Here is a 13,872-nt window from a genome sequence, read left to right as displayed (position 1 = left end):
CCTAAAAATTATGGAAAAATTATAAAACCTTGTGCATGCTTATATATATATATATATATATATATATATATATATATATATATATATATATATATATATATATATATATATATATATATATATATATATATATATATATATATATATATATATATATATATATATATATATATATATATATATATATATATATATATATATATATATATATATATATATATATATATATATATATATATATATATATATATATATATATATATATATATATATATATATATATATGAAAGACAGAGCCCGAGCTCCAGTATTCAAGTTGCTAACATATATCTGGCTTTTCAGGAATCAGGCCACGTGTAGTTTTGGATTCACCTGCGGAGTATGCCGATGAAATTATTGTAAGAACAGACACGAGATGTGGAAGAGGCTATGAGAGCGGTTAAGGCTCGGGACGGTCAGAGGGTACTGGAGCGAGATCACTCCTGGTAGGATAGCGGTTGTTTGCTGATTACCTACAGGTAAAAGATGCTACAAACATATTTGCGAGAATTTAAACATGATGCAGATTCCCTTTGGACAATGAAGATTGTCTTCGGACGGTTAAAGATGATGTTCTTGGACTATGACGTCCTGGGCCATGAATTGTTTAGTGAGGGATTCGCAGGCCATGAAATGATGTTCTCGGGCCATGAAAATGGTGCCCCCGAACAATAATGCCTTTGAATAATGATATGCAAATTTGAGAGATCCTCAGGCCATGGCATGGTGTCTTCCGGCTATGAGGATGATGCCTTTAGACAATGATGTCTTTGGATAGATTGGCGATATTTCAGCCCATGATATGCAATAATATGATGTGACAAGACAAGGTTTAATCTTTCGAGGTAGAGGGCAGAGCTTAGCCCGATTGAAAATCAAGTAGATAGTAGTAGAAAATAGAGCAATATTGGTGCAAAGAGGGACAGTGCTTAGTCCCGTGCAAGTGGAGAGGCAGGGATTAGCCTTATACAAATGGGGAGGCAAGGATTAACCTCATACAAATATGGAGTCAGGGCTTAGACTCACGCAGGTATAGAGGCAAGGATCAACCTCAGGCAAATATAGAGTCAGGGCTTAGACTCATGCAGGTATGGAGGCAAGGATCAGCCTTATGCAGATATGGAGTTAGGGATTAGACTCATGCAAGATTGGAGTTAGGGCTTATTCTCATGCAGAGAGAAGGCAGTGCTTAGCCTTATGCAAATACGGAGTTCGGGATTAGACTCATGCAAATGGGGAGTCAGAGATTACACTCATGGAAATGTGGAGTCAAGGCTTAGACTCATGCAAATGTGGAGTCAGGGCTTAGACTCATGCAAATGTGGATTCAAGGATTAGACTCATGCAAATGTGGAGTTAAGGGTTAGACTCATGCAAATGTGGAGTCAGAGATTAGACTCATGCAAATATGGAGTCAGAGATTAGACTCATGCAAAGAGAAAATAGCAGATAAGGGTAGAGTATATCTTAGCTAGGATATGTTCAGCGTCTAACGTCCGTATGGATGGTGAATTTTCTTTGTGTACGAATGCTATCGTCAAATATGTCTGCGTTCAAAGAAAACTTGTAAGTTTCATGAGGGGAGGTTGGTTCTTGCTTCGTCTGCCGGCCTTGCTTTGCTCCGCTCTGGAAGCCCCCTTCGAGTTACCCTAGGTAGCACCTGACTGTTATGAAAAATAGAAATTTTGAAAAATATGAATTCATTGATAAAATAGGATTGTTTTGGAAGCGTATTGATATATCAAGTAACTTTCGACGAACTAGCGACTGTGACATATTTCAAAGGCATTCCAGCTCTCTTATGTTGGAATTTTGAGGGTCCTCCTCAAAATTCTGCCCCAGTTTGATAAATGATTTTTTAACTGTTTGCGGATGGCGGACCTTGCTGAACCTTCATTGAAATTTTGAGAAACCTTCTCAAAATTCTGGCCCAGTTCTTGACTGATGACTGACTTCCTGGCATGTGATGGCACTGGCTGGACTTGTCTCGGAATTTTGAGGACCCTCCTCAAAATTTTTCCCCAGTTTCTGATTCTGGGGGAAAAGTTTATTATGATATGACCAAACCCATAAGGTTGCCTATGTATCCCCTTTTAAATGGGAATCAGGTCAAGCGTAGTTCAATTACAAAAGAAAATAAATGTGAAATAATTTAGGCATAGTATCTCTTGACTGCATCTGAATTGATTGGTTTTGGCCAGATTTCCCCATCCATTTCTGCAAGTATGAGTGCTCCTCCTATCAGGACCCTGTGAACCATGTACGGACCTTGCCAGTTGGGAGAGAATTTCTCTTTGGCTTCATCTTGATGCAGGAAGATTTTCTTCAATACCAGTTGCCCTGGTGCGAACTTCTTAGTTTGACTCTTTTGTTGAAAGCTCTAGACATTTTATTCTGGTAAAGTTGGTCGTGACATACTGCGTTCATCCTCTTTCCATCGGTAAGGGCCAATTGTTCATAGTGACTCTTTATCCACTCTGCATCGCTGAGTTCAGCTTTCTGTATGATTCTCAAAGAAGGAATTTCCACCTCGGCTGGGATGACAACCTCGGTACCATAAACCAGTATGTAAGGGGTTACCCCAGTGGATGTGTGAACTGTGGTGCGGTACCCTAACAGAGCAAAGGGTAACTCCTCATGCCACTGCTTATGATTCTCTACCATCTTTCTCAGTATCTTCTTAATGTTTTTGTTGGCAGCTTCTACGGCTCCATTCATCTTAGGTCTATAGGCGGTGGAATTCTTGTACTTGATTTTGAAAGTTTCACATATAGCTTTCATATGATCACTGTTGAGGTTGGCGGCATTGTCAGTAATAATGGACTTAGGAACTCCGAATCGGCAGACAATACGATCCTTGACAAAATCTGCGATGACTTTCTTGGTTACAACTTTGTAAGATGCAACTTCTACCTAATTTGTGAAGTAATCAATGGCAACCAGAATAAACCGGTGTCCGTTGGAAGCCGTAGGATCAATCAGACCAATAACATCCATTCCCCAGGCGGCGAATGGCCAAGGTGAGCTTGTGGCATTGAGCTCGTTTGGTGGCACTTTTATCATGTCGGCATGCACTTGGCATTGAAAGCATTTGCGGACATATTGAATACAATCCTTCTCCATGGTCATCCAAAAGTAACCTGCACTGAGTATTTTCTTGGCTAGAACGAAACCATTCATGTGCGTACCGCAGGTCCCAGCAGACACATCCTCAAATAGCTTAGAAGCTTCCTTTGCATCGACACACCTTAGTAAACCCAAATCCGGAGTTCTCCTGTACAAGTTCCCTCCGCTGTGGAAGAAGTGATTTGACAATCTTCAGAGCGTGCATTTCTGAGCGTGATTTGCATGCTCTAGGTATTCTCCTTTGGATAAGTACTCCTTGATGTCATGGAACCAAGGCTTTCTGTCTGCTTCTTCCTTGACATGAGCACAATATGCCGGCTGATTATGGATCCTCACCGGAATGGGATCAATATAGTTCTTATCTAGATGTTGTATCATTGATCAAGGTGGCTAATGCATCGGCGAACTCATTCTGAATTCTAGGCACATGTTGGAATTCTATCTTCGTGAACCTCCTTTTCAATTCCTGCACATGGTGCAGATATGGAAATATCTTGGAATTTTTGGTAGCTCATTCTCCTTGCACCAGGTGCACAAGCAAATCTGAATCGTTGATCACCAACAACTCCTGAATGTTCATGTCGACTGTCATGTTGAGCCCTAGTATACAGGCCTCATATTCTGCCATGTTGTTGGTACAGGGAAATCTGAATATAGTAGATACCAGATAATGCTGACCCATTTCTGATACCAAAACTGTTCAAATGCCTACTCCTTTGAAATTTACGGCTCCATCAAAGAACATCCTCCAACCGTCATATGCTTCCGTAATGTCTTCTCCTACGAATGATACCTCTTCTTCAGGAAAATACATTTTCAGGGGTTCTTATTCTCCTCCCACTGGATTTTCAGCGAGGGGTGATCTGGCAATGCTTGTCCTTTGACTGCCTTTTGAGTTACATAGACGATGTCGAACTCACTCAGTAGTATCTACCATTTAGCCAACTTCCCAGTAGGCATGGGCTTCTAAAATATGTATTTCAGAGGATCCATCTTGGATATAAGGTATGTAGTGTAGGCACAGAAATAATGTCTCAACTTCTGGGTTGTCCAGGTCAAAGCACAGCAAGTGCGTTCAAGCGGAGAATACCGTGCTTTATAAGGTGTGAATTTCTTACTCAGGTAATATATGGCTTGCTCTTTTATTCATGTCTCATCATGTTGTCCCAAAACACATCTGAAGGCTCTATCTAACACGGATAGATAAAGTAGTTAAGGTCGTCCTAGTTCTGGCAGGACCGGAACTGGCGGTGTGGACAGGTATTCCTTGATCTTGTCAAAAGATTTCTGACAATCCTCGGTCCAACTTGTCTCGGCATCTTTCCTCTGCATCTTGAAGATGGCTTCATATATTATAGTGGACTGTGCTATGAATTGACTGATGTAGTTGAGCCGTCCTAGGAAGCTCATTACATCCTTTTTGCTTTTGGGTGGTGGTAACTCCTGAATAGCTTTGACTTTAGCTGGATCTAGCTCGATCCCTCGGCGACTGACAATGAATCCCAATAACTTTCCTGCAGGAACCCCGAATGCACACTTTGCGGGGTTCAACTTCAAATTGTACCTCCTGAGCCTGTCAGAGAATTTCCTTAAGTTTACTATGTGATCTGCGGCCCTCTTAGATTTGATAATGTTGTCGTCCACATATACCTCTATCTCCTTGTGTATCAAATCATTAAAGATAGTTGTCATGGCCCTCATGTAAGTGGCCCCAACATTCTTTAGACCGAACGGCATCATCTTGTAATAGTATACACCCCAAGGTGTAATAAAAGCTATCTTCTCGGCATCTTCTTCACCCATCTAGATCTGATGATAACCTGCGAAGCAATCTGCAAAGGATTTGAGTTCATGCTTGGCACAGTTATCGATCAGGATGTGTATATTTGGCAGTGGGAAGTCGTCTTTGGGCCTTGCTCTGTTTAAATCCCGATAATCAATACATACCCTGACCTTCCTGTCCTTCTTCGGAACTGGCACGATGTTAGCTAACCAGGTTGGGTATTCAACCATCTTGAGAATTTTGGCTTTGATCTGCTAGGTAACTTCCTCCTTGATCTTCAAACTCATGTCTGGTTTGAATTTTCTGAGTTTCTGCTTGACTGGCGGGCACATGGGATTGGTAGGCAACTTGTGAGTTACTATAGATGTGCTCAAACCGATCATATCGTCATACAACCATGCGAAGATATCCTCATATTCCTTTAGAAAATGGATGTACTCTTCCTTTTCTGTTGGTGACAAATGAATGCTGATGCGAGTCTCTTTGACGGTCTCGGTGTTTCCCAAATTTACTGCTTCTATTTCGTCCAAGTTGGATTTAGGCTTGTTCTCAAAATTCTCAACTTCCCTAAAATTTCCTTGGGTATCTCATCTTCTTCCTCTGAGTCACTATTCTCATGTTGTGTTGCCTCATTACATGTAACAGTCACTGGTTCAACGGGAAAAGTAATAATAACACTGTAGAAGGGAAAGTATAAAAATAGTAATGAATAATGATAAAGGACAAATGCATTTGATTAAAGCTGAGAAAATTGTTCAAACAAAGCTTGGCTCGGTGGATCAAGCATTTATTTTGAAACAAAGAAATCTTAAAACAAAATTGCTGGAAATTTAAAATGCCTAGAACGACTATAAATTTTGCCAAGATACCCAGGGACTCGGTGGGCTTGGGATGGTATGGCGGTCTAGTTTCTTAGAATAGCTCCCTTTGCCACAGTCTGAATGGAGAGGCCTTCTTTGTCCTCCTCCTCAATTATGGCACTACAGTCCAAATCCTCATCTTCCAAGAACAGGTCCTTCAGCCTAGCTAGTGTTTCTTCTTCCGCAGTTCCCCATATTGTGTCAGCCTAATGGAAAGCTTGTTCCAAATAGGGTACTGGTTGCTCAAGAGGGTAATAATGTCCACGCCATGGAGGCAACCACTCCTTGTACTCTTGCCATGTATACTGGTACCCGAGTCCAAAGGTGGTACCACAATTTTTCAGTTGTATCGGTTGAGGTTCTTTCCCAACCCTTCGTCGGGTTCATATTCGAACCATGCTAGTATGCTTTCTATTTTGTTACTACACCACTTATCCTTCTCAGTGGCATTGGCTCATTCAATGTGATGATAGGTTTCCCCTCCTAGCCTCCTTCTATGTCAAATGGCCATGATGGTTTGACTAGTGTAGATGGGGTTACTCCCGTCTCCATGAATGATTACCTCCTTACTGTTCCATTCAAATTTTACGACCTAATGTAATGTGGAGGGCACGGCTCCAGCAGCATGGATCCACGGGCAGCCTAACAAAATATTATATATGAGGCTAGTATGTCAAGCACTTGGAATTCAACGTCGAACCAGGTTGGCCCCATCTGCAAGCAAAGGTTGATCTCCCTGATCGTGGTCTTCTAGGACCCATCGAAAGCTTTCATATTCATGCTTCTGGTCTGTATTTCATGGAAACCTTTATCCAACCTTTTCAGGGTTTCCAACGGACAAATGTTTAGACTCGAATCTCTATCAAACAGGACCCTGGCAATGAACTTGTCTTCAAATTGTACCGTAATGTGCAATGCTCGATTATGATTCAAACCTTAGGGTGGCAGCTCATCTTCATGGAAGATAATCTTATGGCTCTTCAGCACCTGACCGACCATTTTGGCCATTTCTCCACCGGTGATATTATTGGGTACATAAGCCTCACTCAATACTTTCATCAAGACGCTCTTGTGTGCCTCTGAATTCTGTAATAGCGATAGGATAGATAATCTGAGCAGGGACTTTGTTTAGGCGATCAATAATAGAATACGTTTTTGCCTGTACTTTCTGCCATAGATCATCCGGCCCGGTCTTAATGACAGGTTGCCTAGCAGTGGCATCCTTACTTGAACCTCCCAGGTGTTCAGGCGTGTAGAATCTTCTAGTTCTAGTCATCCCTTGTGCGGCGTCAGATTCCCCAATCTTAGTCTTCCCTTTTTGCCGAACCTCGGCGACATAATCCCAGGGTATCGCTTTTGAGTTGAATGGGGTGTGGTTGACACCGTCACAGTGAAATGTGTGACCACTTCTACTTCAAATGGAGCAGAGGTGGCTATGGGCGGAGCTACTTCCACATCGAATGGAACTGATGCAGTTACCTCAACATCAATAGGTGCCTGAGTCTGAACCACGATAGGAGTGAGTGTAACTGCAACCTTAAAGTCATCGCCTTCTTGGATAAGCCCGATTGACCCCTCAGGGTCCTATTCCTCATTTGTTTCTATAACATGTACACTGTCACCTCTATGATTAGGGAGGGGATTGTTGGCGGACATTAGGTGCGGCTTCCTTTGCTTGTATGACCTTGTTGTCAATGAGTGTCTGGATCTTATCCTTCAATGTTCGGCACTCAGCAGTGGTGTTCCCTTTCATACCGGAGTGGTATGCACAGGTTTTGTTCGGATTGACCCATTGGGATGGATTTTCTAGCGCCACAGCGGGAATAGGAGTGACGTAACCTGCGGCCTTTAACCTTTCATACAATTGGTCGATGGGATCAGCAATGGTGGTGTATTGTCTGGGTGGCTTGCGGTCGAAATTGGGTCTTGGTATTGGATAATTTTGGCAGGTTGGTGGTGATTGGAAGTGGGATGGTTGGGAATTGCAGGTATGATGGACAGTGGCTGGTTGAGAATATCTGGGAGATGAGGGTTGATATGTAGGTGGTGATGCTTGATATATGGGTAGAGGTGTTTGATATGTGGGTGGAGGTGTTTGATAGGTGGGTGGAGGTGTTTGATATATGAGTGGAGTTTTTGGGCCCTGGGCCACCATTACTGCCCCGACATCTCTTTTCTTTGATATGCCACCTGATTGGAGTGCCTTATTCGTGGCTTGCAATGCCTCGAAATTTGTTACCATCCCGCTCTCGATTCCTTCCTCGATCCTTTCCTCGAGTTTGATGATATCAGAGAATTTGTGATTTTTGATGACCATCAGTCTCTCGTAATATTGTGGATCCTGTGCTCTGGCGAAGAATTTATTCATTTGTTCTTCATCCAAAGCGGGCCTGACCTTGGCGGCTTCCGACCTCCAACGAGTAGCATATTCGCGAAAAGTCTCAGTAGGTTTCTTCTTGAGATTCTTAATGTAGAAGACATCCGGTGCATTTTCTGTGTTGAACCTGAATTGGTCCATGAAATCTGACGCCATGCTCACCCAATTTTACCATTTCTTGGGATTCTGACTGATATACCAAGTCAAAGCGTCCCCATTAAGGCTCCTCATAAAGAGCTTCATCCGAATCTTTTCATCTTTTCCAACCCTGACCAGCTTATCATATTAGGTCCTTAGGTGAACCCTGGGATCACCTATTCCATCGAACATTTCGAACTTGGGAGGTTTGTATCCCTCCGGCAATTCCACATCGGGTTGTATGCACAGATCATCATAGTTCAAACCTTCTATTCCTCTATCGCCTTCAACACCTTGAACTCGGCTTGTTAACTTCTTGAGTTCTTCGGCCGTGTTCTTAATGCGCATGTCCTTTACGGAGGATTTCGATGCATAGGATAATGGCTGGGTAGAATGTGGTATAGTTTCCACGTATATGGGGTTGCTCTGATGGGTGCTAGGGACTTGGGTGTAGTGATGGTTATTGGTGGAGTATTGTGGATCGGGAATGAGTGGCGATGTATTTTGAGGAGTGTAGTAAGTGGTGGTTGGTGGGTATGGAATTGGCTGATGATGTTGTTATGATGGAGTTGGTACTGACAATGGATTGATATTTTGAGGTGGAGTTGCGTATTGACTTGGTGCGGTAGGATTTTATGGTTGTTGGTTTTGTGTGTTCTGAGGAGGCATTGTATTCTTTGTGTTTTGTTGGTGGAGGATATCAGGGACGTTGAGGGTGAGTGGCAAGTTTGCCAAATTTCGGACATGATCAAGGTCTCCTTGTAGTTCTAGTATCTTTTGTTCAAGTCTCAAAACCAGGTCATTCGGGTCCGGAGTACAACGGCCATCGGAAGTCTCTTCGTTCTCAATGTTTTCCTTTCGGATTCCACTTAAGTCGTCCATCTTTGATTTCCCTCTGTTTTTTGTGTTGCTTGGAGGAGGAGCAGGTGGAGGGCCTCTAGATCTGGTATGATATGCTAACGAGACCAGTATGGATGAACCAACCTATGGGGATGGGAATAATAAAAAATAAATAAACAAAACAAAAAGGTAACAAGTTAGTGGGGATCCTGAAATATTTGCAAAATATAAACTCGTATCCTAATTTGGGAGTGTCGTTGTGACTGAGGTAGGCCTAGCGACAAATAAATTTGGAGAACTTCAAATGCCAATAAATGCTTCATTTCATAATATAAAAGTAGACAAATCCAAAAACAACACTAACATAATAATAAAACAAGTCACTACTGGCACTTGGCCTTATAACATTTTAAGAAAAACAAGTAAATCTAATCTATTTGGTCCCAGGAGGACTTCCTTCGGGTTGAATGCTCTCGTTGATCAAATCCTCCAGTTCGTGTAGGTTCACTAGTAAAAATGACTTTGCCAGGTGTTCTCCCTCGTTTCCCTCAACGTTCTGGCAATCAGTGACTCTCTTCCTCACTTTTCCTTCCAATTCCAGTAGACTGTATTCCAGATATTCCAACTTTTCGCTAGCTTTGGCAGCCCTCTCTTTCCACTCATTGATTTGGTCATCTAATGGAAGACTCCTCCACCAGTCTAGCAAGAGTGGGGGCGTGCTAACCATACTGAAACTGGGGACCTCCCAACACTACTATCACCCTTCAGAGCCTCATTTTTCCATTAACCATGCTCAAGCATACAATCAGCCACCTGTTCACATTGTCACACCTCCTTTTTCCGCGCCCGGGGGCGCAGAGGAGTTTTTTCCAATTAAAGGACAATCGAAAGGGGATTTATTTGTTTATTTCAGAGTCGCCACTTGGGAGATTTAGGGTATCCCAAGTCACCAATTTTAATCCCGAATCGAGGAAATGAATGACCCTATATTACAGTCTGCGTACCAGAAATCTAGATAAGGAATTCTGTTAACCCGGGAGAAGGTGTTAGGCATTCCCGAGTTCCGTGGTTCTAGCACGGTCGCTCAACTGTTATATTCGGTTTGATTATCTGATTTTATACAAGTATGACCTTATATGCGAATTCTAACTTTTAACCGCTTTATTATTATTGTTTTTACAAGAATGTGAACATCGCTTAAAATATATCTTTGGACTGTGTCACATGAAATGCACCCACAATCCGAAACATATTTTATTTGATGTTTTAGGATTTGGATTTGGGTCGCATGAAATGCACACCCGAGTTTAAGAAAATTAAATTATTAAAGACGCGCCTAAAGCGACTATCGCGTTATTATTTTGCGGAGGCCGTGAAATTCGCTAATCGACCCTCCTGAATTCTAAGTAATTTTAAACAAGTATTTACTGAGGGCCCCGCAATTTGTATTTTTATTCGGCGAGGCTCATCTCATTCCTATTTTTTTTTAAAGAATTTGCAACGTCATGGAAATGCATCTCGGGCCACGCCACAATCAATGCGCCCGTGACTAGAGACATATTTCGACTCCGTTGAGATTTGGATTTGGGTCACATAAATGTGCACCCGAGCTTAGGGAGATAAAATTATTAAAGGCGCGCCTAAAGCAACTAGCGCATTATTATTTTGGGGTAGGGCCGTGAAATTTGCTAAACGACCCATCCCGAAATCTAAATATTTAATACATATATTTTGTGAGGGCCTCGCAATTTGTCCCTTTTATTTGGCGAGGCTCGTCTCATTTTATTTTTTATTATTATTATTTACTATTTATTTATTTTTTATATTTTTAAAGGGATGCCATTTTTACGCTTTTAACCATATTAAACCTTATAGCTTCTTTACAACTAAAATCTCATAACTTGTTAGAAGTTTAATAAAAAGAGTTTTAGCAAATGAGCATTTCGGTAGTAGTAACAGCATGCACTAATACTATTTTTTCGAATGAACTAACCGAAGGAAAGGACGAACAGATTAATGTCAAACTTGTGTCATAGTACGACTAGTCCAACTTAATTAAACGACATCAAATAAACAAGAATAACATAACATGAAAATGAACAAAATGCAGACAATGAAACATAGGCGGAAAATTTCCATACCAATTTTTATATTGCATCTCAAACATTCAACGTAAAGTTTATTTATCTAATACGTCGAGGTTTACTAACCTTTGCACCTCGACAAACTCAGAACGACAAACACGATTCCGACGGAACTCAAGCCGGCCCTCTCTGAACGAAGAACAACGACGGAACCTCGGACAGCACCTCGACGTACCAGACCTCGACGATCAAAACAACCTCACCGAACTGAAGCAACGGCTGAGCTACTCAGCAACGCAGCGACGCAGCAACAGCTGTTGTATTTTCGACGCAGCAACTGTTGCGAGAAGCTGCAACAAAGGGGTCGTTGGAGGTGATGAAAGGAGCAGCTATGGAGGTCTGTTTGGCTGTTGACGGAGCTGGTTGTTGCTGCGTTTGGAGAGGTCGTTTGGGCAGTTGACGACGGGGGGTGGTTGGACGACGCAGCAGCCGGAGATGGTTTGGGTGAGGGTTTTCGTTGGTTTTGGTCGTTGGGACAGAAGGGACGGAGGGAGCTGTTTGGGGTGTCGGAGGGTGGTTGTTTGGGAGGCTTGGTGGTCGACGACGAGGGACAGTGGCAACGTGGGCAGTGACGATGGCGGAGAGGGAGCTGAACGGAACAGCAGCGATGGTTGTTCCGAGTCGCGACTGGTTTTGGGTGGAGCTGGAGCTCGTGGCGGATGGCAATGGTGGTTGACGGAGGTGGGTCTGGTTCGTGATGGAGGTGGTTTTGTTGGTTATTATGGGGGAGTTGGTCGGGACGGAGTGGTGGTCGTGATAGAGGTGCGTGGAGGTGCAACTGGTTGTTTGGTCGTCGGGCAGTGGTTTGGCGACGAGATGGTTTTGACGATGGTGGGGCTGGTGGTTATGGCGGAGAGGGAGCTCGTGAGGCAGTTTGGGAATGGGATTGAGCTAGGGTTTTTGCTTCTTCTTCTTGAGGAAGAAGAAGCGTGAACAGTGCCTGTAGGGTTTTTTGCTTTCTTCTTTTTTAAGAAGAAAGAGCTACAGTGGTCTCTTTTCCAAATTCTCCAAAAGTCCCTCCTTTGGTCCCAGTCGGTTTTTTTCTTTTTTAAAAGTCCAAAAGTCCTCCTCGTTCGTTTCTTTTGCAGGTTTTTCTCTCTTTCTTCTTTTAAAATTTCCCCAGTCCCTTTTCGTTGGTCCCCCCTGTCCTTTTATGCTTTTGTCCGTGTTTTGCACTGGGTTCTGCCCAGAAAAATGAGCCCACGCGTGGTGGGGTTCGAGGCATATGTCCCCCACGCGTGGTGGGGTTCCCCATGTGTCCTGGACACGGTTTATTATGGGCTAGGTCCGAAAATTAGGCCTAAAACCGGGTAGTTTAAACCCGAATATTATTCTTTTGCCCGGACCCGAGAAATAGGAACACGTTGCTTAACTAGTCCTATGTAAGCAAAATAACTACCAAAAATAAGACTAGTATTTAAACAAAACTATATCTTTTTTAAATATTTTTCAAGATTTAAAATAGCTACAAAATATTAATAAAACTTATTTTTTTGTAATAAAAATATGAAATAATATTTTTTGTATTTTTCAAAGTTAAAATAATTATAGAATATTAATAAAACTATTTTTTTGTAATTTTCGTTCTTTAATAAAGACAAAAATATGAAGTAATATTTTGTATTATAATGACTGCAAACATTAATAGAACTATATTTTTTGTAATTTTCGAATTTATATAAAGTACCAAAATAAAGTACAATTTTTGTATTTTTCAAGTTTATGAGAGATACATAAACTAAAATTTATATATATATTTTTTGAAATTTTCTTTTTTGCAACGAAATAAAGTAAAAAATAGTTAAAATAGCTATATTAGTCCTAAATTAGATATTTTAAGCTAAGAGCGTAAAAATTCCCGGGGAGGGTCAAAAATCACGTGCTTACAACTGCCCCTCTTTGACTGGAAACACGAAGAGTTTTCCGACAAAGAACTACTAGACGTGTTTTTGACCCGACCATTACTTGGACGGACCACACTTAAGGAAAGGGAGGGAATGTGACCGAGCCCTGGTATCTGAGCTGCCTACATATCCTTGGTTATACAGGAATCTGGCCACGTGTAGTTCGGATATGAGAGAGATGGTAGAGTGTACCGAGGTGAAGAGCCGATCGAGGTTCTGTTCCGTTGAGGTTCCGGTCCGCGGTCCTGTCATTACAACAAAAATGAAAACTGAAAAAGACTAACTAAGCCTATCAGCTACTAGTTACAAGGATTCCTATCTCTTAAGTCTTCTGAAACTTGGTCTTGAGTCTTGAATGGTGCTTCATACAGACTTTGGATTTGAACCTTGATACTTGCTAGTTGTAGGCGCTAGTTCTTGAGCAGATTACATCCGTTCTCCACTTCCGTGCTTCGGATTCATTCATTTTTCTTCTTTTTTCTTCTTCTTCTTTTTTTTTTTTGTGACTAGCTTTTGTTGACCCTCTCAGACTGTTGACTCGCATTCTTGGGGCGAGATTCTTGTTGCTTCTATCTTGGATTGAGTGCTGGGGATTTTTGTTGTGGCTTTCTGGCTTCCAATGGGTTACGTCTTGACTTTGAACGATCCCGTTGTTCTACAG

The sequence above is a fragment of the Nicotiana tabacum genome, chromosome 22 (assembly GCF_000715075.1).
Source record: "Nicotiana tabacum cultivar K326 chromosome 22, ASM71507v2, whole genome shotgun sequence".
In the NCBI taxonomy this organism is placed as follows: Eukaryota; Viridiplantae; Streptophyta; class Magnoliopsida; order Solanales; family Solanaceae; genus Nicotiana; species Nicotiana tabacum.
The sequence above is the reverse complement of the archived record's forward strand: the minus strand, read 5'-3'. Positions refer to the sequence as shown.